The sequence below is a fragment of the Polyodon spathula genome, chromosome 28 (assembly GCF_017654505.1).
Source record: "Polyodon spathula isolate WHYD16114869_AA chromosome 28, ASM1765450v1, whole genome shotgun sequence".
Taxonomy (NCBI): domain Eukaryota; kingdom Metazoa; phylum Chordata; class Actinopteri; order Acipenseriformes; family Polyodontidae; genus Polyodon; species Polyodon spathula.
In genome coordinates, this window is record NC_054561.1 from 7,116,320 (window position 1) to 7,141,920 (window position 25,601).

The 25,601-nt window shown below is 37.9% G+C and overlaps 1 protein-coding gene across 2 annotated transcripts in view; it reads left to right on the plus strand.

Annotated features, from left to right (window-relative positions):
* The first annotated feature begins 732 nt into the window (after positions 1-732).
* LOC121301838 (speckle-type POZ protein-like) overlaps positions 733-25,601 on the plus strand; it is an 87,971-nt gene continuing 63,102 nt past the window's right edge. The window contains exon 1 of one of the 2 annotated variants that reach the window (XM_041231471.1): positions 733-812. The gene's annotated coding sequence lies outside the window, so the exon portion shown is untranslated. Of the gene's footprint in view, positions 813-12,007; positions 12,375-25,601 lie in introns of those variants that run through there. The other variant, XM_041231469.1, reaches the window with a different exon arrangement.

Sequence of the window (25,601 nt, forward strand, 5' to 3'; positions counted from 1 at the left end):
ATACCTGGAACAAACAGTAATTCTGACCAATTAAGCCCAATCATTAAGTCAATTACATCATTAAGAGGCTGGGGTAAAACAAAAACCAGGACATCCTGAGGATCTCCAAAACCAGGGTTGGCCACCCCTGCGTTAGCGTTGAGGGACTAGAAGGGAGGCAGTGTGGAAAGAGTGCATATCCCTTATAGAAGGAAAATATATTTTGTAAATATATTGACATACAATATATTGTCATTTTAGTCTTATGGTTTTTTAATATTATTGAATGTTTATTTGTTTTTTTTTGTTTTTTTTTGTTGCATTTGTATAATTACTACTTTAAAAGTATTCACATGTCAAACAAACCTAATATCAGAGTATGATTTATATATTGAAAAATATAATGAAAATATATTAGCATATATTACATAATACATTTTGTAATTTTTGATATATTAAACATTATATTTCTCAATATATTAAAGTATATTTTTGTTCCGTAAGGGATTACATGTATTGCAAACCTAAACAATATATTTTAAACAAAGGAATCTATGAAAACAGAACTTTTCAGACCAGTCCTCAGGAGGAGTGTTTATTGGCATAAGAAAAGTGTCTCATAACTGGATAAAACATTTTAGCCCAAATTACATATTGAACCATTAATCTCTTTTTTTATGCGTCATTTGTTTTAAACGGGGCGCGGTGACGTCACCAAAGTCAAGTAGAGCGATTACGTTAGGGGGCGGCCCTGCGAAGTCGTCACGCTGGTAACCCGGATGTAGAGAAGAGGCTGTGAAAAAATCCGATCCGGGCGAAGCAGCTCATAAAGGGTGAGTTTATAATAGCAAGAATAAATTATTGTATTTAATCTTTTTTTTTTGTTTTGTTATCAGCGTGCGATGTGGCTGGGTAGAGCCGTCTTAATATGACATGTGCATTACGGTGTCTGCTTTTCCCTTTATCGGCTTGACAAGTCTATTGATTTTAACCCCCTGTCTGACTCACTTCCAAAACAAAACTACCGTGGCTGCCTTGAATCAAGCGTGTTTTTTGCATTTGAAAAAGTTGTTTTTTTCACCGAGAGGCGGTAGAAATGGTTGCTTTTTAAACTAGAAATATAAAAAAAAACGTGTTATTGTTGGAATGAGGCGTACATTTAGTTATTTTGGTCAGATATCATCCTCTGTCTCATTTAAACCTGGAGTGAATCGGTTGATTCTTTATCTTTATTTTGAAAACTGTAAATAAATTATATGTTTATGTGTTATTTGGACTGTACGACAGGGAAAGGGGTCTGCCTTGCCAGATAGGGAGCCGTCAGTGGAAGTGAATAGGCCTGGGATCGCTCGGCGCCTGCGTTGTGGTGGTTTGCGGGGTATCCTGCCAAATAATGCTCCCCGGCAAAGCGTGCATGCGCGCTTGAGCGCTGCAGGGATCCAGGCTGCCAAATAGTGAGCTCAATAGAGAGTGAATGGGTCAGCCAGAGGCATGCTGCAGGATCGGGTCCGCCTCTCAGTGCGTTTATTTACATGGCAGAGTTAGAAAAGCAGCCTTTCTTCTTGGTGTGTGTAAAATATCTCTGTGCTGCTAGAGTAAGTGGGTTAATATGCGTTGTGTCGTCGGCAGCGACAGAGCATTGTAAAAATGTTTATCACTATGACATAATAAATGCATCCATAATTATGCAGTGCTGTGAGATTATCACTTTTACAAGTCGGTTCGATTATCGACTCGATATTTGAACATAATTAATATTATCTGTTATTCTAATAACATTCTTAGGGGCAAAAAATCACAAAGGTTCCTGATGTTTTTTTTTTTTTTTTCTAATTAAAAACTACAATAAAACTTCAATAACTTTTCAACAGCACTTTCAAACCTACGAAACATACAGTGTGCATTGTATTGAAGTCACTACTAAAGCAGCATAACCAGTGTATAAACACTACCACTTCACAAAAACCGTTTTTAAATGAAGAAGAAACGCGCACACAGTCTGACAATGCACTCTCTTGCTCTCAACTGCCTGACATCATCTGCTCTTTTGAATTTTTTTCACCCCAGGGAATTCTGCACAGAAAAAGTCTAATTTATGCTGTATCCTGAAAGCTAATGTTTTCAAATTAAGGCGGCTGTGGATCGCATAGGGTGTCACCTTCAGTGTACAAAGCAATGTAAATCTTTTACTCTGTCTTCTGCTGATATATTTGCAAGGTGGGACCTTTTTCGTGGTATTTTCTGTCATTTTTCCCTGTCCTTCTCTTTAACGGCTATATTAATTAATATTACGCGTCCAGGCGCTTAATTGATAATTCCCTGGTGTGTAATCCCAAACTCTCTAGAGTTGATAATGCTGCAATAATAATAATAATAATAATAATAATAATAATAATAATACATGGCTGGGAGTTTAACTTTAAATATAACATAATAAAAGAAATAATGCAACCTGAAACAAAATAGTATAAAAATAATTTAGTAGTTAATAATTACAGTTGTTTTTATAATCTTGTTTCAGGTTGCTATTCTTTCTTGTATTATGTTTCATTTAAAAATTAAATGAAACATAATACAAGAAATAGTAATTTGAAACATTCGTTTATTAAAAAATAAATAAATAATTCATTTAACCTGCCTCGCTGACTAAACTAAAATGAGAAACCGAGTTGGCACATACAAGTGAAAGTCCTAGTAAAACATTACAATAACTTTGGGTAATACATATTTATATCAACATCCATGAACCTTCTGTTTTGAGGGTGATTGATCTGACATGGACTGACCCTGTATTTATATAATTTCCAGTTTGCGCACAATCTGTAGCAGTTTAATATATACACACACACACACACACACACACACACATATACACACATACACACACATATACCATATATTGCTTGAAACCAGGTTTTTCATGATTATCTATGCTTTTAACTGTATAAACTTGTCTATACACACTTAATATCTCATTATATGATACGTGTACTTATATAAGCTGATAATCATAAGTGAATTGCATTCAAAAATTTAATTTTTAATGAAAATGTAAATCAAATGGTCACCCAAAGCAAGGGGATTTCAGTCTGAAGCCCAAGTCAGTTAAAAGTCTGAAATGTGTATAACACGGTGTTAGAACACTGGCCTAAGTATAAGTGTCTTTGTTAGATGTTCTCTGAGTTAACTATGATGTTACCTAATTAACCTTTTGTCACCAGTTATTGTTAACAGGTGAGGGTCCATGATTACTATAAATATAGGTAGCATAGGCACAAGTTTGTCATTCCTGAATGTAAGGGAGCAGAAAATGGCAAAATATGCTCAGTTAAGCAAAGAAAAAAGAAGTCTGTAATTACTGTAAGAAATGAAGGACAGTCTTTAAGACAAATCGCAAGAACTTTGCAAGTGTCTGTAACTGCTGTGGCCAAGACCATCAAACGATTTGAAGAAACTGGCACTCATGAGGACCGAACAAGGTCAGGCAGGCCAAGGGTGACCTCAGAATAAGAGAACAAATTCATTCAAGTCACAAGTCTGCAAAACTGGTGATTAACTTCCCCTGAAATACAAGCTCAGCTAAATGCTACTCGAAGTACAGATGTTTCAACATCAACTGTTCAGAGGAGATTGCGTGAAGCTGGCCTAACTGGAAGAATTGCTACAAAGACATCATTGTTAAGAGTGCAGAATAAGAGGAAGAGACTTGCCTGGGCCAAAAAACACAGAAACTGGACGTTTGAGGAGTTGAAGTCGGTTTTATGGACCGATGAGTCAAAATTTGAAATATTTGGGTCCAACCGCCGAGTATTTGTAAGACGCAGAGAGGGTGAGCACAGGAGTTCTGCATGTGTGGTTCCCACTGTCAAGCATGGAGGAGGCAGTGTCATGGTCTGAGGTTGCCTTGCTGGTGACAGAGTTAGTGATCTTTACCAAGTCCATGGCAAGCTCAACCAGCATGGCTATCATAGCATACTTCAGAAGCATGCCATTCCATCAGGATTATGGCTAGTTGGGCAGTCCTTCGTTCTTCAGCAGTATAATGACCCAAAACACACCTCAAAGTTGTGCAAGAACTATCTGGCAAAGAAGGAAAGTGAAGGACAACTCAATCTAATGACCTGGCCTGCCCAGTCTCCTCAATCCCATAGAACTTGTATGGGACAAACTGGACAGAAGAGTCAAAGCAAAGCTACCCACAAGTTTCCTACATCTTTGGGAATAACAAACAGTTCTGACATAACTGTATGCTTCCTGTATGTTTTTGTTCGTGATGCAGTTTTGTATACGTTATGGGAGCTTTAACAGGAGGGCAGGTCTCGAGGTTCCCTTGCACTATAGATCCACCAGGGTGACAGCAGCTTCAGTGGTTTCCTGACGCAAACCACTGGGATACGGAAGTAACTTTTATGATGAGTGACCATAAAGAAGACTTGACGTTTTATAGTGTAATGATCAATCGAAATTATGCAGTTTATTAATCATATGAAGTCGATTTCAGTGTATAATTTAATAATCGGAAAATTAACCGTGTTTTCAGTTAATCGCTCATCACTAATAATATTTTAATTACAGTGACTAACATAATTGCTTTTGAACGTCAAGCAAGCATAGATGTGTGCATTGCTTTTTGAAAATAACTGAGTTATACTGCATCTGTTATATTGTTGGTGCTGCTAATCAATACAGACTTAATAGATTTATTCTGGAAACTGTGATGAGGGCAGCTTTTTTTTTTTTTTTTTTTTAGTAGTCGCCAATTAATTTTACCCTGCTTTTCTCCCAATTTGACATATCCAATTGTATTTTAAGCTCAGCTCACTGCTACCACCCATGCACTGACTCGGGAGTGTTGAAGACAAACACACGCTGTCCTCTGAAGCGTATGCCGTCAGCTGTCAGCTTCTTTTCACTCTGCAAGCTCGCCATGCAGCCAACCCAGAGCAACAGCATCGGAGGACAGCACAGCTCTGGGCAGCTTGTAGGCAAGCCTGCAGGCACCCGGCCAGTCTACAGAGGTTGCTGGTGCATGGTTGAGCCGAGGACATCCTGGCTGAACTAAGCCCCCCCCCCCTACTTGGCCAACTGTATGCCACCTCCTGGGAGTTCCCGTCCACGGTTGGCAGTGGAATAGCCTGGACTTGAACCGGCGAACCCCAGGCTATAGGGTGCATCCTGCACTCCATGCAGAGTGTCTTTACCGGAATCACCACTTGGAAGCCCCTGAGGGCAGCTTTGCGCACACTAGAATGGAATCATACAGGTGTGTCTACCCAAGGACAAAGAACAGCTTAAGTAAACACCTTTTAAATACAGCAGATGTTCTATGCCTATGCTTATATCCGTTAACTGTTAGAAGAAGCCTTTTTTTCGTCGTCGCCAAATGGTTTTTACCCCTGTTTTCTCCCCCTGTTTTCTCCCCAATTTGGTATCCCAGTTATTGTTTTTATCCTGGTTCACCGCTGAAATCCCCCGGCAACTAGGGGAATAGAGATTGAAACATGCGTCCTCCGAAACGTGTCCCTGTCAATCCGTCATTTTTCGCACTGGGGATTCAAAGCGAAACCACCAGACCTATAGTGCCGGAGGACAACCCAGATCTGAATGGCTCCTCTGCAGACCCACAGGGGGCGCTGGTGCGCGGTGAACATAGCCTGAAACTACGATCTCCAGGCTATACGGTACATCCTGCTCTCCACGTGGAGCACCTTTACTGGATGCGCCACTCGAGAGCACCCAGAAGAAGCCTTTTACAATCGGAAGAAATATATAATTTAAATATATTTTGTTTATAAGGGAGGGGCTTCAGTTAATCGTCTTATCGATTATCGATCGTCATGTCTTGAGTCTAAATTAAATATTCCTCAGTTCATTAATTGTTATAGTGCCTTATTTAGAGCAGGAGGCTGTGTGGTCCAGTGGTTAAAGAAAAGGGCTTGTAACCCCGAGCAAGTCACTTAACCTCCTTGTGCTCCGTCTTTTGGGTGAGACATTGTTGTGAGTGACTCTGCAGCTGATGCATAGTTCACACACCCTAGTCTCTGTAAGTCGCCTAAACCTTATTGTTTATATTTAAGATAGTCAAAAAACAAGAGTATGCTACAAGTGAAGGCACACAATTAATTTGATTTAATCCACAGGACCAGGTTAAGATGGGATCGGTTTGTATTGTGAATAGAAGCTGATTAAAGCAGTTTATTGTTTCTCCATGAACTGGCCTCTCCAGCCTGCATCATTTACATTATCAAGGGAGCTGGAATGTACAGCAAATCCTCTTTTAAATGACGATGTAGACAGCAATTCCATGATGATCCAACTTCCCTGCACATGGATTGTTTGTGAAATATCTGTTATTCTTGTCTGGCAGTAAATCAAGTCTTAACTACAATCTGAATTTGTGGAGAAAAACAAGCGCACTACAGTGTTATTCCATGGTTGTTATTCTTGTGCAAAGAGAACAAACCCAAACAAAACAATACTGCTGAAGCACTCAGTTTAGAAGCTGCTGAACTGTCTGATTCACTGAAATATTTGCTTAATTTAGGAAGTCATTTCGAGCACAGTGCAGCAAGTTAGTCACCAGGAGAATAATTGAAATTTATAGAATTACCACTTTGGCCTAAGTAATTTAAGAGTGACTCCTAAGATGTGAAGAAAGCTGGCTGTGGTGGGGGAGATTGGACTGTTTTGAGTTTCGCAAAGACCATGATGAGTTTTGGACTAAAATATGAATCTATACTAAAAACTATACTATAATGTAACAATATTGGCACATTAGTTATTGAGGAAAAAAAAAAAAATTATTTAGTGCAGATTGTTAATTGCAAGTGGCAGCTTGTGATTTACGTGTTGGCAACCAGAATAGATATAAATAGCAAATAGGTGGTAAGAGGCTCAGATTTTGTTTGGTAGTATTCTGTGTTGAGTAGCAGATTAATGGTTTGGGAGATGAAGAACTGAATTATTGATGCATAATTTCATAATTTTATGCATAACAGTAATTATTGAGAACATTCTAATGCACAGATTACAAGGAATCAATAAATTGTCATCATTGGACAACTATAAAATATAAATACACCATCCACTCGATTTATTGAGGGCTGCAATATAGCGAGAGACCCATAGAAAAACAAATAGGCTAACAAATACTGTACAACCACACCCTCGTTTTATCGGGGGCGTCTGGGTCCTGTATAAATCCTATACGCAACCTGCTTTTTCTCATTTTTCATGTAAAAAGCAGCACACTGTTTTAATTTGTACGCAGTATAGCGAGAGGCAATATGACGAGTGGTGGGTGTGCATGTTTACATTGAGTAAGGGGCATTTTGTTGCCTGACCGTCTTATAAAAAATTTGGGCCCACAAATGCGTCACTGTAACAAAGAACTCTGTAGAGACCTCAGCTACAGGTAGTGGTGCCCCACGATTCCCATTTTGCAGCAGTATGTCGTCCACATACTGTATGATGTTATCTGGTTGAGAACAATTCTGCAAGATCTCTCCCTTCTTGGCAAGACACCTAGAGCACATATCAAAATAACAGTAGAAAAGAAAGTTACAATACATACATACGGGTAGAGACTGTGTTCAACAGCCTGCACTAAATTACCTATTCCCTTTGCTCAGGCCACCTCTTCCTAAATACCAAATAAGTGTCAGCTTTTAATACTGCCTCCTGGGAGGTTCTTTTTTATTCCCTTTTAGGCTTTTTAACACTGTCTTGTAACCGGTTATTTTGTTGTCTAATCTTGTTTACAGTCTCTTGACGTAAAGTTAACTTTTTTGTCCACACTTTGTGACTTGCAAGCACAGAAATGTGGTTGCTACTTCTCCTTTTTTTTCTCAAGTTGGAATTGATCCCAATCGTTCGGATTTTTCAGTACTTTAAGTTTCTCAGTATACTTCGCTATTTCTCCCATTTTTCTAAAAGGCAAAGAATAGCTTTGGCAAAATATACAGGTGGTGGTGTTCTACTAGTTTTATCTATATGCAATTCACTTTAAGTCCATTCTAAAAATCTGTTCCCTATTTCAGTACTGATATTATTGCAAAGCAACTGGCAAGTGTTTTGTTCATGCCAGCCCATTTTTGCCAATAAACGTCAATCAAAAAAAAAGTGTGCTGCTTTGTTCCTATGACAACACTAACACTCAGTTGGTTCTGCTCAAATTAATTAACGATAGCCAAATTTAACCATTAAAATAACCACTTTTGCACAATGTAAAAGTCCTTGCTTTTGTTATTTTCCCAATTAATATTGGCAATCTATAATTGAAAACTTATTATGTAAGTCATGCAACAACACCAGAATAAAACCATGTCTGTCTTCATCATGATATTCACAGAATTACCAGTATACTTCCATAATACATCTAAACTTTACGTTTCTGTATAATTATACTCTCCATTTTACAATGTGCACTCTCCTCTTAGGAAAGCCGTAATTACTTCAGTGCAGACGGGCTAATAATTAATAGCTAAAACATAGTGGCAAGCATCCCTTCTGCTGCATTCCACAGTGTCCTTTTAACAAATACTGTGCCCTTTATTTTCCATGTATTATTCATGATTCATAGGTTTTCAAACCCACCCATGTCTTAAAAACATAAAACTCACACTCAAACAAACACATAACATTCATAATAAAATATTCTTGGGTACATATCTGTTACTTTTGCTCTTTTTTTTTTTGTGGTTGCCGATTTAATTTTTACCCCATTTTTCTGTCAATTTGAAATAGCCAATTTAATTTGGGCTCTGCTCACAGTTATCACCCTCGTGCTAACTCGGGAACAATGAAGACGAACACACGCCTTCATCCGAAGCATGTGCAGTCAGCCGACTACTTCTTTACACTCTGCAGGCCCACCGTGCAACCATGTCGGAGCTGCAGCATCGGAGGACAACGCAGCTTACAGGCAAGCCCACAGGCGCCCGGCCAGTCCACAGGGGTCACTGGTGTGCAGTGAGCCGAAGACACTGTGGCTGACCTAAGCCCACCCTACCCGGGCGACGCTTGTCCAATTGTGCCCCTCCCCTTGGGAGCTCTCGTCTACGATCAGCAGTAGAATAGCCTGGACTTGAACCGGTGACCTCCAGGCTATAGGGCACATAGGGCTATGCACAGAGCGTCTTTACCGGATGCGCCACTCGGGAGCCCTTGGTACTTTGTAGAAACCCAAAGTCTGTAACTAGTATACTGACGTCCTTACCCCAGGTCGTTCCCACTATCACGTTATAACACTACACAATTAAAAAAAAAAAAAAAAAAAAAAAAAAAACTAAATGTTCATAAAAACAAAACAGTATTTACTCACAAATGTTGGTGGCTCGTGTTGTAGTACTGTAGTCTTCCCTTTCAGTCCCGAATAGGCGATGGGTTAAAGCAGTCTCCGTCTGTCTACTGGATTCAGGTCCCTTGGTCAGGTTTCACTGCAGTCTGGTCTCGACCTCCCAGTTGTTGTTTTTTATTTTTTTATTTTTTTTTATTATATATAAAGAACAGCAAACAATCTCGAATTGTGGGCTTGCCATTGTAGTTTATTAAAAGCTTAAAATACAAGCTAATGTTGAATGAAAAGTAACGTCAGTAAAAATAAAGTTAAATAAAGAAACTGATACAGTCATCGTTTTTATTACATTATGCAGGAGACACTTCTCACAAGCACATGAGTCAGTGTTCTAAAGATGCATGAATTCTACAAAGCTAATATAGTTTTCACATAGCAATCAGACACCCCCTTTCATTCGCTCCTGGCTGCTTCAATAGGCTGCTGATTGTAACTCGTCTATCCTTGGACAAATTAACGGTGGGGAAGGAATGTTTAGCCAAAGGTGTCGCCTGCCTAAAAAGAGAGAGAGAAGAGAGTGCAGTCACCTTTCAATTTGTTATAAAATGTATGGTGCACTTCAGCTTTCCACCCATCTGGTTGCTCCGTTAATATTGCGTTATACTAGCTGTCTGTGAAACCTAGCAAATTTTTTAATGATCCAGTTTCTCCTAAGTATATGTTTATCCAGTGCACGCATTCAATCCTGGCGTGCACTAGAATGGTGACGCAGGAAATGAATTAAGTTCATGCTAAGAGGGACAAAGCAGGAGAACGTTTAAAAAATAAAAAAATAAATAAATAAATAAATCTCCCGTCAAATGTACCCGTTAAATATTCTGTATCAGATAGACTTTCATTACACAACTCTACAAACTACTGCTGCTGACCTGAGCTTGCATTAAAAATAAAATAAATAATTTATCTGTCTGACACCCAGTTTGAGAACCCCCAAATTGATCTGGGCTGGACTTTAATACCAACTAAGAAAAAAACAAGCCAGTCTTAAGCAGTAAAATAGAAAGAAAGAAAGAAAGTGGGAATAAAATATAGGTAGGTTGATTGATGCATTAAGAAAAACAGTAGATTAATTCCCAACCAATACAGCATGTGACATGACCACATAAACACAAGTAGGTTAGAACATCTTCTGCTATAACATCCCTAATGTGTCTTTTATTATTGTAACTCACTTCAGAGAGGCAGCTTTGGGTTCACAAAATGAAAAATCTTGTGTAGCTAAAACAACAGTAGAGACATTTTGAATACTGCCTTGTTAACCAAGCTGCTTTCTCTTTATTTATTTATTTTTGAATTGGTTAGGTGCTCCGTGCATGTACAGAACTGTAACACATTAGCAGAGTTTTATGATTTGTGCTTCCAAGACACATCGATGTACTATTAATACTTAGTTTGAAGCAGAAAGATATTGCAATGTCATGCTTGTTTATTGGGGATGCAGAAATTACAAGGCTTTCTAACTGAGTTGCCTTTCGTAATTGAGAAGAATAGTTCTCTCTGCTCTAATTCACAAATAAGATGTCGCCTGGATAAGATTTTTAATTGAACTAACTGGCTAAAGCTGGTCTTGTTTGCATTTTCAGGCTTCCTGTGACCATCGGCTTACTGGGTTGAAAACCCACAAGTCCACTAACTAGTCCTGGGTCTCAAAACTGCCCTTACTTAGGTATTACTGTAAAGACAGGCTGCCAAGGAATTTGACCAGTCAGGTCCCTGTTTTAATCTCCTCTGAACGGATGACGCTTTTCATAGCATGACGTCCACCCGATCCACACTGCCTTAATAATGTGCAAGCAGCATGTGTTGTAATGTTCAAAACATTATGCTTGCACATTATTCAGGTAATGTTTAATAGGGTAGAAGTCTCACATGTGGAGGCTTGCTTGTTCATGCAGCTATAGGGGAGGAACCATTTATGATTGCTCAAACTCCTGGTACTGATCATTGAAATAATATATAGATTTTTAGGGTTTTAAAGATTCTTTGTTTATCAAATGATATATCAAATCGTGATATAGGTTTGTATCATTTGTATTATGAAACAGCTTGTTGTAGTTCACCAAATGGTTCTTGAATGAAGAATGTGTGATTTGTAGGTGGTAGGAGTATGATGTTTGGCCATCATTTAAATGCTCATTTGATCTTATTATGCATCATACCAGTAGCCCATTTGGACTGGAAGATGTGATATGATCCCTATGGTGGTATGTATCATATAGTGTCAGTAGTTTATCATTACAGGCCTAAGTGTTTAGTTTTGGCCAACGTGCTGCTTTCTTTTGGAAATTGTTTTGGTTGATAGCTGATTCATACTCAGTGCTGGCTGTGTCTGTGTTTGTCAAATTCCGGGTCTGTGACATCACACTACCCAGCCAACCTGCCACAGACTCCCAGCATTTCCTCTGGATGTGGGTTAAAACTGAGAGGCTCAACTTTGAACTGTAAAAGTGTGGTTCACCAGGCACCTAGCCCATACGTTGTGCCAGCAGTATCTGCTTTTTAGTAAGGCCAGGCTGATGCACGTAATGACACAAGGGTATCAGTGACTCAGTGTGATATTTGGTCTGATGATTCAGTGCACTTGAATTTGGCAATGAAGGGGCTGCAAGTGAGCCAGCTTACAAATAACAGAAAGTGTCATGTTTGTGCCTGGAGTAGGCCTACACTTTTCTCTCTGTTTACAGATGTGCACTTCACTTTAAAGATTTGTGCTGTTGTCTTGATCAGGGAGAGAGTATGTGCTGGAGAAGAATGAAACTTGACAGGTACTGTACAGTAGCAGCAGCAGTAAACCTGGTGCATCTCAAATTGTATGGTGACGGCGCTATGGCCTTGTTTTGAATTTGCTAAGGACAGCCTTTGAGGGAGCCTGCAAATCATTTGTTGACCATGAAGTGACAAGTATTTCAACATATTGGAAGAAACACAACTTTAAATGTATTCAGTGACATTATAAACGACTGCATCAGAAAGCTGCCATGCCAAGGAAACCAATCCGTAAATGACAATGGAAATAAAGTATCTGTCCTTTCATCGATAGGTGAGTTTATGGGGTACCAGGTTTGTCGTCTTCCCCAAGAGTAATGTGGTATAAATAATAGTTGTGTTTTACAGCAAATTCAGAACGAAAGAATATTCAAATATTTGGTTACATTTTGAAAGAATAACAGGGCTTTTTCATGCTTGAATAATCTTAGATCTAATTTTCTGCTTTTTGCTGTGGGTAACTACCATAGCAGTCCTGTTGACCGTGCTTTGTTGTTGTTGCTAGTAGGCACAAGTGATTTTGCAGTGTAGTAGAACTAAAAGAAACTGACAGTTTCTTTCTCAGGGGTTTTTACTTCAAAGTGTAAATTGCCTCATTTCTTCAAAAGGTAAAAAAAAATAAACCGTCAATAAATTAAGTGAATAAATTAAGTGAATTACCGAGAGTGTTTTCTTAAATGAAATCTTGCTAGTTTTATACAGTAGCTCTAAAATGAGTTTTTTTTTTTTTTCCTTTTGAAAAAAAGACTAATGTGGTCTGTGTCTTATGCGGTGAGTTGAGTTTTATGTCCCATGATAAGGTGTGCAAATATCTTAATGGTCTGTTAATGAGCATGTCCTGGTCTTGCACCAAGCAGACGTTAACCTGTGTCCATTTGTAGAGGTCAGGTATCACCAAGCAACTCTCGTATGTGCAGAGTAGAGATTCAGTACAGTTCCAAAGTAAAATAAAGATGTCGGCAAGCAAAAAGTGGAAATAATGCAGGCAAGAGAAAGGACAATAAGGTTCTGAAAGGGAGATGACCAGTCACACCACATTTCAACCCTTTGCAGAAAAAGCTGAGAAAACCTTTCAGTGGCCGAGTGAGACAAATAGGAGCTGAATGAGGCCGAAAAAAAAGGTATCTGATAGCCCCCCTGATAGAGATAACATGGACATAAACAAAGGAGCTGCTTCTGCATCAAGCGCTCAAAGAATATCACAGACATTTGCAGAGCATTTTGAGATGTTATAGTAATAAAATAATGACTTGGATCGCATTATTGAGCAGTTTGGTGATAACACAAGTGATCAGGAGAGGATTTATCAGTATGGATGCCCAATTGTATATAGGCTCAGCCCACAGCTAGCACCCCGGCGGTGACTCGGGAGCTTCGAAGACGAACACATGCTGTCCTCCGAAGCGTGTGCCGTCAGCCGACCGCTGCTTTTCATTCTGCAGGCCCGCCATGCAGCCGGCCCAGAGCTACAGCGTCGGAGGTCAACGCAGCCTACAGGCAAGCCTGCAGACACCCGGCCAGTCTACAGGGGTCGCTGGTGCGCGGTGAGCCAAGGACACCCTGGCCGACCTACTAAATGGATGTACAGATCATCAGATTTTGGACATTACATATGGTATCAGTAATCGTAATTTATTTGTAAATGTAAATATCTGTACATTAAAAATCCAGTATTTTATAAAATGTGTACGTCTGAGTTCTAATATAACATTCATATCTAAGATAAGAACATTTTAATGACCTACTCCGCATTGGAGTCAGTACCAGGATCTGTAACGTCCGTACAGCAGTTTGTGTTGAAGCTGTCCATTCATACTTTTGTTCAGAAACGGCTTCAACTACTTGCTTGCTTTAAAATAAAGAAACACATAAGGGACACAAAAATAATAATTAAGAAAAAAAAACAACTTTGTTTCATATTTTTATATTGGTTCATCTTCAAATAACACACCTTAATTCACAGTGTGTTGTATATGTCCAACATTATAAATAATATATTATGTCCCAGTAGGGGTACGTGATGAGAGAGACAGAGACAGAGACCCTCGCCCAACCTCTCTGTGTCACCACCATGATTGGCAGGTGGATCCTACAGTGTTTCCTATAGCCAGCACAGGTCTCCCTTGTTACACTGTGTTTTAAAACATTTAGTTATCATTCTTTAGGAAAGAAGAGAAGATAAATTAAGTTTACACAGGAGATGAGAACATTTTGTCATGGGAAATAAAAGACGAAACCATGTTAATCTTTCATGCATTATAAATAGCTGTTGCCGCTGGCTATAATTCTGTGTCTGAGACTCGCTCACATTGACTGGATCGGGTCAGAAGGTTTCTCCTTGTTTTTATTTTCTAACTAAGTTGGCAGGAAAACACGTTGGTATCAAGAAGATAGTAAATAAAAAAGCTGATTAAATAGGCAAAAGAGAATATGGTAGCCAATAAATGCATATGCTGTCTTTGTTATAGATCACTGCAATTACTCATTTGTACAAAGGATTAATATGAATGAGTTGTTTAATTGTACTTGGGGCTCCTGTGTTAAGGTTTTTATTAATTGCATTTTTCGGTGCTTATTTTTTTTAGCTTGTTATGTAAATGTTCCTTTTTTTTTCGAGGCGTTTGCTTTTATATACTGTATGAAGTTATTGTTTTCGGTTAGTTCAATCCTCCAATAGAAACGCAGGAAGTTGCTGCCACTCAGTAGTTGGGGTGGGTTTAAAGTATCAAGAACAAATCAATGTGAGGTACAGTGGCTTGCGAAAGTATTGACCCCCCCTTGGTATTTTTCCTATTTTGCTGCCTTACAACCTGAAATTAAAATGGATTTTTTGGGGGTTTGTATCATGTGATTTACACAACATGCCTACCACTTTGAAGATGCAAAATATTTTTTATTGTGAAACAAACAAGAAATAAGACAAAAAAACAGAAAACTTGAGCGTGCATAAGTATTCACCCCCCCAAAGTCAATACTTTGTAGAGCCACCTTTTGCAGCAATTACAGCTGCAAGTCTCTTGGGGTATGTATCTATAAGCTTGGCACATCTAGCCACTGGAATTTTTGCCCATTCTTCAAGGCAAAACTGCTCCAGCTCCTTCAAGTTGGATGGGTTCCGCTGGTGTACAGCAGTCTTTAAGTCATACCACAGATTCTCAATTGGATTGAGGTCTGGGCTTTGACTAGGCCATTCCAAGACATTTAAATGTTTCCCCTTAAACCACTCGAGTGTTGCTTTAGCAGTATGCTTAGGGTCATTGTCCTGCTGGAAGGTGAACCTCCGTCCCAGTCTCAAATCTCTGGAAGACTGAAACAGGTTTCCCTCAAGAATTTCCCTGTATTTAGCGCCATCCATCATTCCTTCAATTCTGACCAGTTCCCTGCCGATGAAAAACATCCCCACAGCATGATGCTGCCACCACCATGCTTCACTGTGGGGATGGTGTTCTCGGGGTGATGAGAGGTGTTGGGTTTGCGCCAGACATAGCGTTTTCCTTGATGGCCTAAAAGCTCAATTTTAGTCTCATCTGACCAGAGTACCTTCTTCGATGTGTTTGGGGAGTCTCCCACATGCCTTTTGGAGAACACCAAACGTGTTTGCTTATTTTTTTCTTTAAGCAATGGCTTTTTTCTGGCCACTCTTCCGTAAAGCCCAGCTCTGTGGAGTGTACAGCTTAAAGTGGTCCTAAGGACAGATACTGCAATCTCCGCTGTGGAGCTTTGCAGCTCCTTCAGGGTTATCTTTGGTCTCTTTGTTGCCTTTCTGATTAATGCCCTCCTTGCCTGGTCCGTGAGTTTTGGTGGGCGGCCCTTTCTTGCCAGGTTTGTTGTGGTGCCATATTCTTTCCATTTTTTAATAATGGCTTTAATGGTGCTCAGTGGGATGTTCAAAGTTTCAGATATTTTTTATAACCCAACCTTGATCTGTACTTCTCCACAACTTTGTCCCTGACCTGTTTGGAGAGCTCCTTGGTCTTCATGGTGCCGCTTGCTTGGTGGTGCCCCTTACTTAGTGGTGTTGCAGAATCTGGGGCCTTTCAGAACAGGTGTATATATACTGAGATCATGTGACACTTAGATTGCACACAGGTGGACTTTATTTAACTAATTATGTGACTTCTGAAGGTAATTGGTTGCACCAGATCTTATTTACAGGCTTAATAGCAAAGGGGGTGAATACATATGCACACACCACTTTTCCGTTAGTTATTTTTTAGAATTTTTTTAAACGTTATTTTTTTCATTTCACTTCACCAATTTAGACTATTTTGTGTATGTCCATTACATGAAATCCAAATAAAAATCCATTTTAATTCCAGGTTGTCAGGCAACAAAATTGCAAAAATGCCAAGGGGGGGGGGTCAATACTTTCGCAAGCCACTGTACAGGAAGGAGGGACTGCCATTGTCTTTTTTCTTAGGTTACTGTATTTTATTTTTTTCACAGGGAAAGGGGTCAAGTTAACGAATTGAGTGCCCGTTTTCAGTGTTTTTCTAGTGTTTATTGGGTATGCACTGTTTCTTTATTAAATTCTGTATGAAGTTTGTACATGTACTGGAACTGCAGGAGAGAATACAGCCACCAGAGACAATTTGCAGTCTTTTTGTCTGCCAGTGTTTTTAATTGTTTGATATGGTCATGTAGCAAGTACAGCTCAATTCAACACAGCTCTTTTCTGTTTGTGTTTACAGAAAGATTCCACTAAAATTCTATCAAGGAGACTCTTTGAATGGGTACAAAAAAACTAAAAAACAAGGACGATAAAAGCAGTTTTTTTGTGTCCTTGGCATTTAGCATGCCAGCATTGTCAAGTGCCATGGGGCCCTGTGGATTTATTGCATCTCAATAAGGCTGTTTTCTTACATTTTAGTAATTGTCATACTATCTGCACAGCATTTTTGAAGCTTTTTGTTTGCTTTCCCTGAAGCTATTCAGCAGGCTAGCCACATATGTGGCATCTGTAAATTGGATGTGTTGAATAAGATGAGTCACATTGGAAGTTTTATTTAATTTTTTTTTATAAATGTATAACAGGGTTAGAAACTCACACTCTCTCAAGACAAATGAAATCTGATGAGGACTAGTTGATGTCTGTGTCTCAGTAGTCCTCTAGGCGAGTGCTTAAAACAAATGCACACATATATCTCACGTTCAGTCTTGGGTTAAAAAAATAAATACATAAAAAAAGCAGGGAAGTCAATTTTCTAACAGGGTGTAGCAGTGGTAAACAAGCATTCACAAATAATGCTTAGGAAACAGTCACTCGATCGAAACTGTGAAACCTCCCTTCATCTCCCCTGCAATGCCAACCCCACTTAATGACTTTTTACGTTTGTGTTCTCCCTCTGCACGGGATACAAAATTTATCGTTTGAATTTACGGAAATGCATTGCATCTTTTGAAGTAAGTGTAAAGTCATTTTACAAAACTCTGTTGATTTATACAGGGTTAACTGAATATATCATTAGCAAAGGGGACCGGTTGTACTTATGAGGTCAAACAATAGGTGACGTTTTACTAAACATTTTAAAACTAATAGTACAGTGAAACGTACTGTCTTTAAATTGGAACGTTAGGGAAGACCGCGTGTGTATGTGAGTATATTTATTGTCTACAGTAATTCGTAGCAAACCAGCCAGCATTTTTGTAAGTAGCAACACATGTAATGTACAATCAAATAAACATTTTATTTGTGTCATCGTGTCGGTTTCGGGCGGAGCTTCATTGTCGGCAAGGTGACACAGCTGAGAGAATTTTTTCCTGTCATCCCGTCCGGTGCTGTCACTGTCAGTTTCTCAGCACACAGTACAGTAGTCGCTCAGTAACGAGGTGCAAACAGGTGATTGATCAATCTGTGTGAGCGTTTATGAAGGTGCTTTGTTAAAAAAATATAAAAATAAATCTAAATCTAAATTTATAACAGTGTTTATTTTTTAACAGAATAAAATCTAAGCCTATTTTTAGGGATCCCAACTGTTGCTGATTCCAACTTGGGCACTTCATATCAGGAATAGCAAGTTGACTTCAGGAATAGCAAGTTTTAAAAGGGGTAATTCCTTTGGACTAGTAGCACAATGTTGTTAGTTTCTAACCCTGTATACAAACCAGTGACTCTCCCAGCCTAGGCAGTGCTGCCAGGGTAAACATGTGGTCATTCACTTTTTGCTTGATAGAATTTTGCATTTGTCGTGATTGGGGGGATGTATTTTATGAACCTGCATTTTAATAAAGTAATCGTTTATCCAGCTCTTCATAAACCCTTCTGCACATTTCTGCTTGGGTAGGTTCTCAGATACTGTTGTGTATATATACTCAGATGTATATATACTTCAAACTTATTTTCATTGAGAAGCCCTAAAATAAACCAATCCTGAGCTCTTTATTTGTTGTTTTGTAACTTTTAACATTTCAGTAGCTTTTTGGGAAGCAGTGGTACAAACTGCACTTAAGAAAAATGATTCAATTTTGCAGGTTGTTTTTGGTTCAAGCGTCTCCTGGCATAGCGTAGAGTGAGTCAGAGTTTGGTCTCTTGTTTTTCTTGGACAGTTCTGAATCTCTTAGGTCTGGTATCGTAATTTTACCATTTACCTTCTGTTCCTTTTTCATTATGTTTTTGTTTTCTCTTATGTTCCCATATTGGACAAAAACACCTCCTAGGATTTCTGTTCCTTTTTTCAAAGCGGAAATAGAAGAATTAGGATGGAAGTATAGGACTGCTGTGTTTTCTGGGAAGATTGGTGGCATACTCTCAGGGCAGCTGCCCGCAGAGATGTATACATCATAAATCAGTCTACATAAGTTTAATGCTGTCTGTTGGTTAATTACAAATACATGTCTAAAAGCTATTAAACCTACCTAAAGTTATTAAATGCATATTTTCTGAAGTGCACATGCAAGAACAGTTCCAATGATGCGGACATCTGCTATAGGGCATGTTTTATTCACTTTTTTTTTATTATATTGATAACTATTTTCCAGATGATTTATGACCCCTTACAGCATATGTGAATACAAATATCAATCAGGATTATGCTGATAAATATATTGCTGCACCATGGGATGCAGAGAAGATGAAGTAATGTGTCTCTTGTGAACGTCTTCTGTAACACTTAACTACTGTGTCAGAGTTTTGTAAATCATGAAATAATATACACGATGCTAGTAGTAATTAGCAGCACCTGCAATAACAGAATGTTTAGTATACATGCCAAAAAGTTGCTTCTAGCTTTAAAACAAATGGATTAAAGAATCTAGTGGAAATGAGTGGCTATTACTCAACAACTATTCAGATATGGTCCTCTAAAACTGGTTCCAAGTCTGTACACTATGTAAATATGTTGTGCTTGATTTTAAAATATTTTCCATAAAGATAAGTTTAGATGCCATTTTCATAACTGTTTTTCAAAATTAGCTTTGAAGTTGTATAGAGTTTAGGATTGTGATCATGCAGGATTGTGCATGTAAGTGGCCTGGCTTAGAGACGGCAGTAGCCAGTGTTTTGTATTTGTCTGGATTTGGCTCGTGATTACACTGTAGGTTAGGAAGTGAATGTGTTTCAGGAGAGCCCTGCACTGCAGAGTTGCGTTAGATTTGTGTCGCACCTTTTAACTCCGAAAAGAGAATTCTTGGTCCCTGAAAGTGATAATAATTGGCTGCTAGGATGACATTTTCTGGAGCAGTTGCTCTAAATGGAGAAAAGAAATACATTCCTGTTAAATAGTGGAGTGTGAAGATGAAAGGCAGTGTGGCTAGTGGTTAGAGATATGGTCTTGCACACCAAGGATTTAATGGTTTTATTTGATTAAAAAAAAAAAAAAAACCTTTTTGCAATAAAAAAAAAAAAAAAAAAAAAAACAAGACTTGACCTGCAGTATAAGCCTGTTCATTGAGAATAATATCCAACAACTGGTCTAAAGTACGTGTATTCTTTTGAGAAAATAAACCCTAAAGCCTATACATACGTAAACTTCTGAAAACATCAATGGCAGAACTGGGCATTCATGAGCTCAGCTTTGTTTTGGATCTTCCAGCAAGACAGGATTCCAAATGTATTAGTAAGTCTGTGTTTTCAAGGCTTGTTCACGGTCCCTTGGGTGTCAGAAGGGCTACACACGTCATGGTTGGTATCTGTTTCCCAGAGTTCCATTGAGTTGAACTTTACCAGCTGCCAACATGTTTCTGCATTGCTCAGCAGGCTATGAAGCAGCCCTAATATTGGGTATCAGAATCTGGGGTTATGTCACACTTAAATTTTCACCTACAGTATTGATAGCTGTTAACAAATTTATTATGAACTAGTGTTATACCTATTGTATATCATGATACCAAAATCCTATGATGGCTAATATCAGGGTAAAATAAAAAATATCGAAATATTGCGATTTTTCGATACCGTTTTTTTTTTTTTTTTTTAAAAGCTTTTGTGTGCTTTAAAAACTATATGAACCTGACCAGCTACCCTGCGCGTTCTGTGAAAATGTGATTACTGCAGCAGCTGTGGCGAATCCCGGAGAAAGAAGCATGGTGTAGAACTATGTTGGATTTCAGCCAGATGACAACAGCAATCTGGTTGAAGGCAGACGGACAAAATGTCGAAGGTGATTTAAATCTGTGAAAAACAAGGGAGGGAACTCCAAGAATTTACTGAAACACCTTTCAGATCGTTACCACGATCTCTTTGCAGGAGTTAACTTTTTTTTACTGTAATTTCTTTACTAATTTTATGTTAAGGGAATTCCCAATGCTTATAAATTATAAAAAAGCACAGCAAAGAGATTAAAAAATTAAACAGGAATGCGCTAGAAGTTAATCAAAAGGGAGTTAATTGATGCTTGTTTATTTTATCATTACAACACATTTGCTGTAATCTGCAAAAATATACTTTGCAGACATGTGTCATTAAAACTCTACCGCACGTCATATGTTTCACAATATTTTTATTTTTTTGGGGATTTTGTGTTAGTCTGTATTTTATATGTATGTAATGTGATTGCTGTGAAACTCCTGTGTTTTGAATTGTATGCATGAGTGGTAGAAAGACCAGGATGAATACAGACTTCATAGCTAGCAGATAACAGGATCAATGTGATGCTTCACCTGCAGAGGAAAGCAGAGGACCTTTAGAAATGTATTATTAAATAGAATGCAAAACTTTGAATAGCGTATGTTAGACGCATTTTTAGTGCCATCAGAAGCAGTTCTTTACCAGAAATGCATTTATTTATTTTTTTTTATCAGCTGAACTAATTTTATTAAATTATTTGGAAGTGGTGATTTTCAAAATATTTAACACTGTAAAATTGTAAAATAGTGTTTAAAATTAAATATGTTTGTGTATTCCCTAATGTAACACATTACTGACTTCATTAAAAAAAAAAAAAAGTTATTTTTACACTTTTTACAGTGTACATGAATCGATCAGGCTAGCCTACTGTAGCATTTATATGTGTTTACTTGTTTTACTTTCTAAAAGATTTGAACAGTATAGATTCACTGGGGTATTGTGCTGTATGTAACTTTAAGAACATAAGAAATGTAACAAGCAAGAAGAGGTCCATTGGGCCCATCTTACTCATTTTGGTTGTTAATTGATCCAAGCAAGAACCTCATCAAGCCATTTCTTAAAGTCCCTTTGTAAATCAGCATCCACAACAGTGTTTCATTTTTTAATTCCTTGCTTCTGTTTTTAGAGCACTCCTAAGATACCCCTGTACCTAAAACATCTGGCCTAGTTATAAAAAGGCTGTTTTAAGGAAAGTATTTCTGTTTTATTAAGAATTAAGTGATTACTGTAGTTCTCTTTTTATATGTAATAAATAAATAAAATGGTGTTGCTTTTCTTACCAGTTCTATAAATTTATAGTCGGTGGTAATGACCTTTTGAATGCACTTGTTTTCAAGAGCTGGCTCTTTGAGCTAATTGTGTGTGTGTGTGTGTGTGTATGTATGTATATATGTGTATGTATATGTGCATATATGTATAATATTTAAAAATGCACAGTTGTTTAGCAGAACTTGTCTAACCCGTTTTTAAATGTTTTGTAGAACTTAAAAGTTCCAATTTTCACCCCATTTTTGAACTCCAGTCAAGTTTCAACAGCATAGTATTTTAATATATATATATATAATATATATATTATTATATATATATATAATGTGTATACACAAGCAAACGTTCCACCATGTTCCGCCATGCTGTTGCATTATTAACTGTGTACCATGTTAAGTTTCCTATCTATGTATCTATTTTATAATGCATATGTTTTTTTTTTAAGTAAGTTTTGACAGGGCAGCTTCTCAAACTCCATAGAGTTCACACAAAGTGTAAAATTTCTAAAAATGACATTAAAAAAATCATGACTGAAGGGGAGATATGAGGACACATGATCGTCATAAGTGAGTAATTGAAAAAAATATATAAAAACAGCATGAGTGAAAGAAGATAACGACTGAGGGATGAAAAGCCGTCGTGTTTGGATTTAAATTTCCCTTTAAATCTGATTCCTGACAGAGTTTTCCCACAGTGTTGTAAGTGGTTGCCGGTCCTTTGATTTCTACCCTCGAGATTGAGAAATGTATGCTTCAATCATGACCATTTAGTAGATCTGAGCAGGTAGATGTAACCATGGTGAGCTTGCTTTGCAAAACTGTTCCTATCGTGATGTAAACATACAAGAGTGTTTAATGGCTATTTAAAGAACCTCCAGCCCAACTCCCACATTTAAAGGGCAGTGGAAATTGATTTATTTTAAAAGAAAAAAAGTCTTTGCGCTGTTGAAGTGCAAGAAATAATCTTTAACTGCTTATCAATGCTGACTGGTCCATTGCATTCAGGTGAGTCATCCTGCAGACTGATTAAAACAGCAAGACATATTCCACCAGAGATCTGACTGGGATACTGTGAGGCATGCATCAGTCAGAGGGAGTCCACACTGTTCCAGGTTTAGCTTGCTGGAAAAGGTTAAGGCACTCATGTTAAGCAAGTGGAAACCATTTTTAAACCCGTTCGATGAAATATGTTGAGGCCTGGGAGAAAAACTCTGGTAGCATTCAAGTACAAGCATAGAACCACTGAGCATGTTGAAAATTAGTGGTGTCTGAGGAAACATGTTTCTCCATACATTGTGTAGCATTTAATGCAACGCCACAGCTTGGAAGCCTTGCCTTGTCTGATCTAGGGTTGGAACAGTATTCGATTGTGGTGTTCTAGATCAATGTGTTGTCCGAATTCATTTAGTGTTTTAAAAAATGTATCATTCAGCTAAAATCATCAGTGCCGCTTGTTCCTCTCTCTGTGTAAATAACTGATTTTGGGGTGTGTGGGTTTGTGATATGCAATGTAATTAAACTGGGCATTGGAAAATTACTTTAATTCAGTATCTCTCCCCTCCCCTCCCTCCTTCTACTATGGAAAATCTGTATGTCACAGTGTTTTTCACCTGTGTCTGAAATACCTCTAATCCAACTGAAACCTTTTTCATTTCTTCTCTGTGCTGTTGTCATGATCCTCCTCTTTTATTGTCATACTGATGGCTAGGATTTTGAATTTACAGCCGTGGCGCGGGATCTATATTACTCACATACTGAAGACAATACAAATATATTCGGAGATGATTCAAAGAGCAGATTAACTCATGTTGAGGTGGCGTTATTATCCTCTGCTGCTTTTTTAGATCATTAAAATAAAGACCCCAAGGTGAAAGTGTAAGGATGGTGGTTATTAATTTTAACTGCCTGTTTTTTATTTATACAATATCTTCTTGATTTAATAATTTAAAGTTTAAAAAGATGCGTTTCACATACTGTGTTAAATGTGGTATTTGCAATTCTAGGTCTGATTTATTGGGGGGTTAATGCATTTTCATGTAGCTTCCCCTACTGTGCAGAATCCATCCATACTTAGTGTCAGACAGCCCAGCTTATGCTATGCAGCTGTTCTAATTTCTTCTTCATTGATTTTTTTATTTCTGCTTTTGTTTTTTTAAATCGATAAACTAAACTAACAACCAAATAACTGAATGAATTGGAAACTATTACAGATTAATTAGAATTTATATTTTTATATTGTGCACGTAATAAACTGATCTGCATTGAATTTCGATAACTGGATCTGTTGGCAATAGCCTTTAAATTCAATTACAAATCTTGTGACTGTCAAAAGCTGTTAATTAATGAATGTTCTTGAGTAGTAAATTGGAGAGTATCAGTAAAAGACTGTTCATGTTTGCTTTTTGTGAGAATCCTCGTCTCCTTCTCCTGGAGTTTCTTAGTCACACGGGGGCAAGATTTCTCATGACTACATCAAAAGGCAATTTGCACAATTCTTTTTAATATTGCTAAGCCAATCAGAAACAGCTTGGGCAGGCTGGAGTCCTCAAAAGAAACAGCTGAGTTTCATTATGCTGTAGTTTGGCAATATTAACGTTTTTTTTTTTTTTATAGTTTACATTTACAAAACAAAACAGTTTTACATTTACATTTGGTTTACATTTACATTTGGTGAACTTGGTATCGAATACATTTTTAGAGCGCTTGATTCCATTTAACCCGTGCAACATTTAAACTTCAAAGTACTCACGATGAGCCCTTCAACAGAGTTACTGTATCACAGCAGGTCATAACTGGCTTAAACCCAAGGTCTTAAAAGAATGTCACACAATACCTGGAGGACACTTTAAATAAATCCTCTGCTCTGTTCTTTAACCCATTCGAAGTACTGGAAGTTGGCTATTAAGAGCTCTTGTGCCCATTATTTAAATATTCCAGACGTAGCTTCCATTTAAGTTATTTTCGACAATAACTGCAATCATGAGGGTAATCTTGTTCTGTAGGTGATCGTTGAAAATTCTCTGCTCCTATGCGCTTTAATAATAATAATAATAATAATAATAATAATAATAATAATGAATATGAAGGACATTGATTTATAGTATGGCAGCTGGTCATGTTGATATGTAATTATCTGGTTTGAGAGGGCAAAAATTAATGTCCCCATGAAAAGCAAAAATGCTGTATGTACTGGAAACCTTTTTATTCTCTGAGTGTTCAGCGTAAGCGATTACCAAGTGGGATCTAAACACAGAAGCACGCGAATGCTAATGATACCATGTAAGGGGGGTGTAACGATTACCTGTGTATCCAGGAATCGTGACACGATCTTCAGATGACACATCCCGTTGTAACATGAGTATTTATCATTTGCATCAAAACACCAAAAGCACATCATCTCCGCTCTTTGTAGTTCACCAGATGGTTCTTGAATGAAGAGTAAGTGCGTTTTGCAGTTGGTATGAATACATATTCTCCTTGTCCCATTTCATTTTTGTCTGTTAACAAAATGGTCCATCATTAAATGACCATTTGGCATTCCTGTATTTTACCTCCTACTATCAGAACTGTGACGTGGTGCATATATAGGGGTCTATGTAATCGCGGTAAATTTACACAATTAGGTTGCGGAATAAAACTAGGATTTTGCAGACCTGTTTAAACATTAAATAAC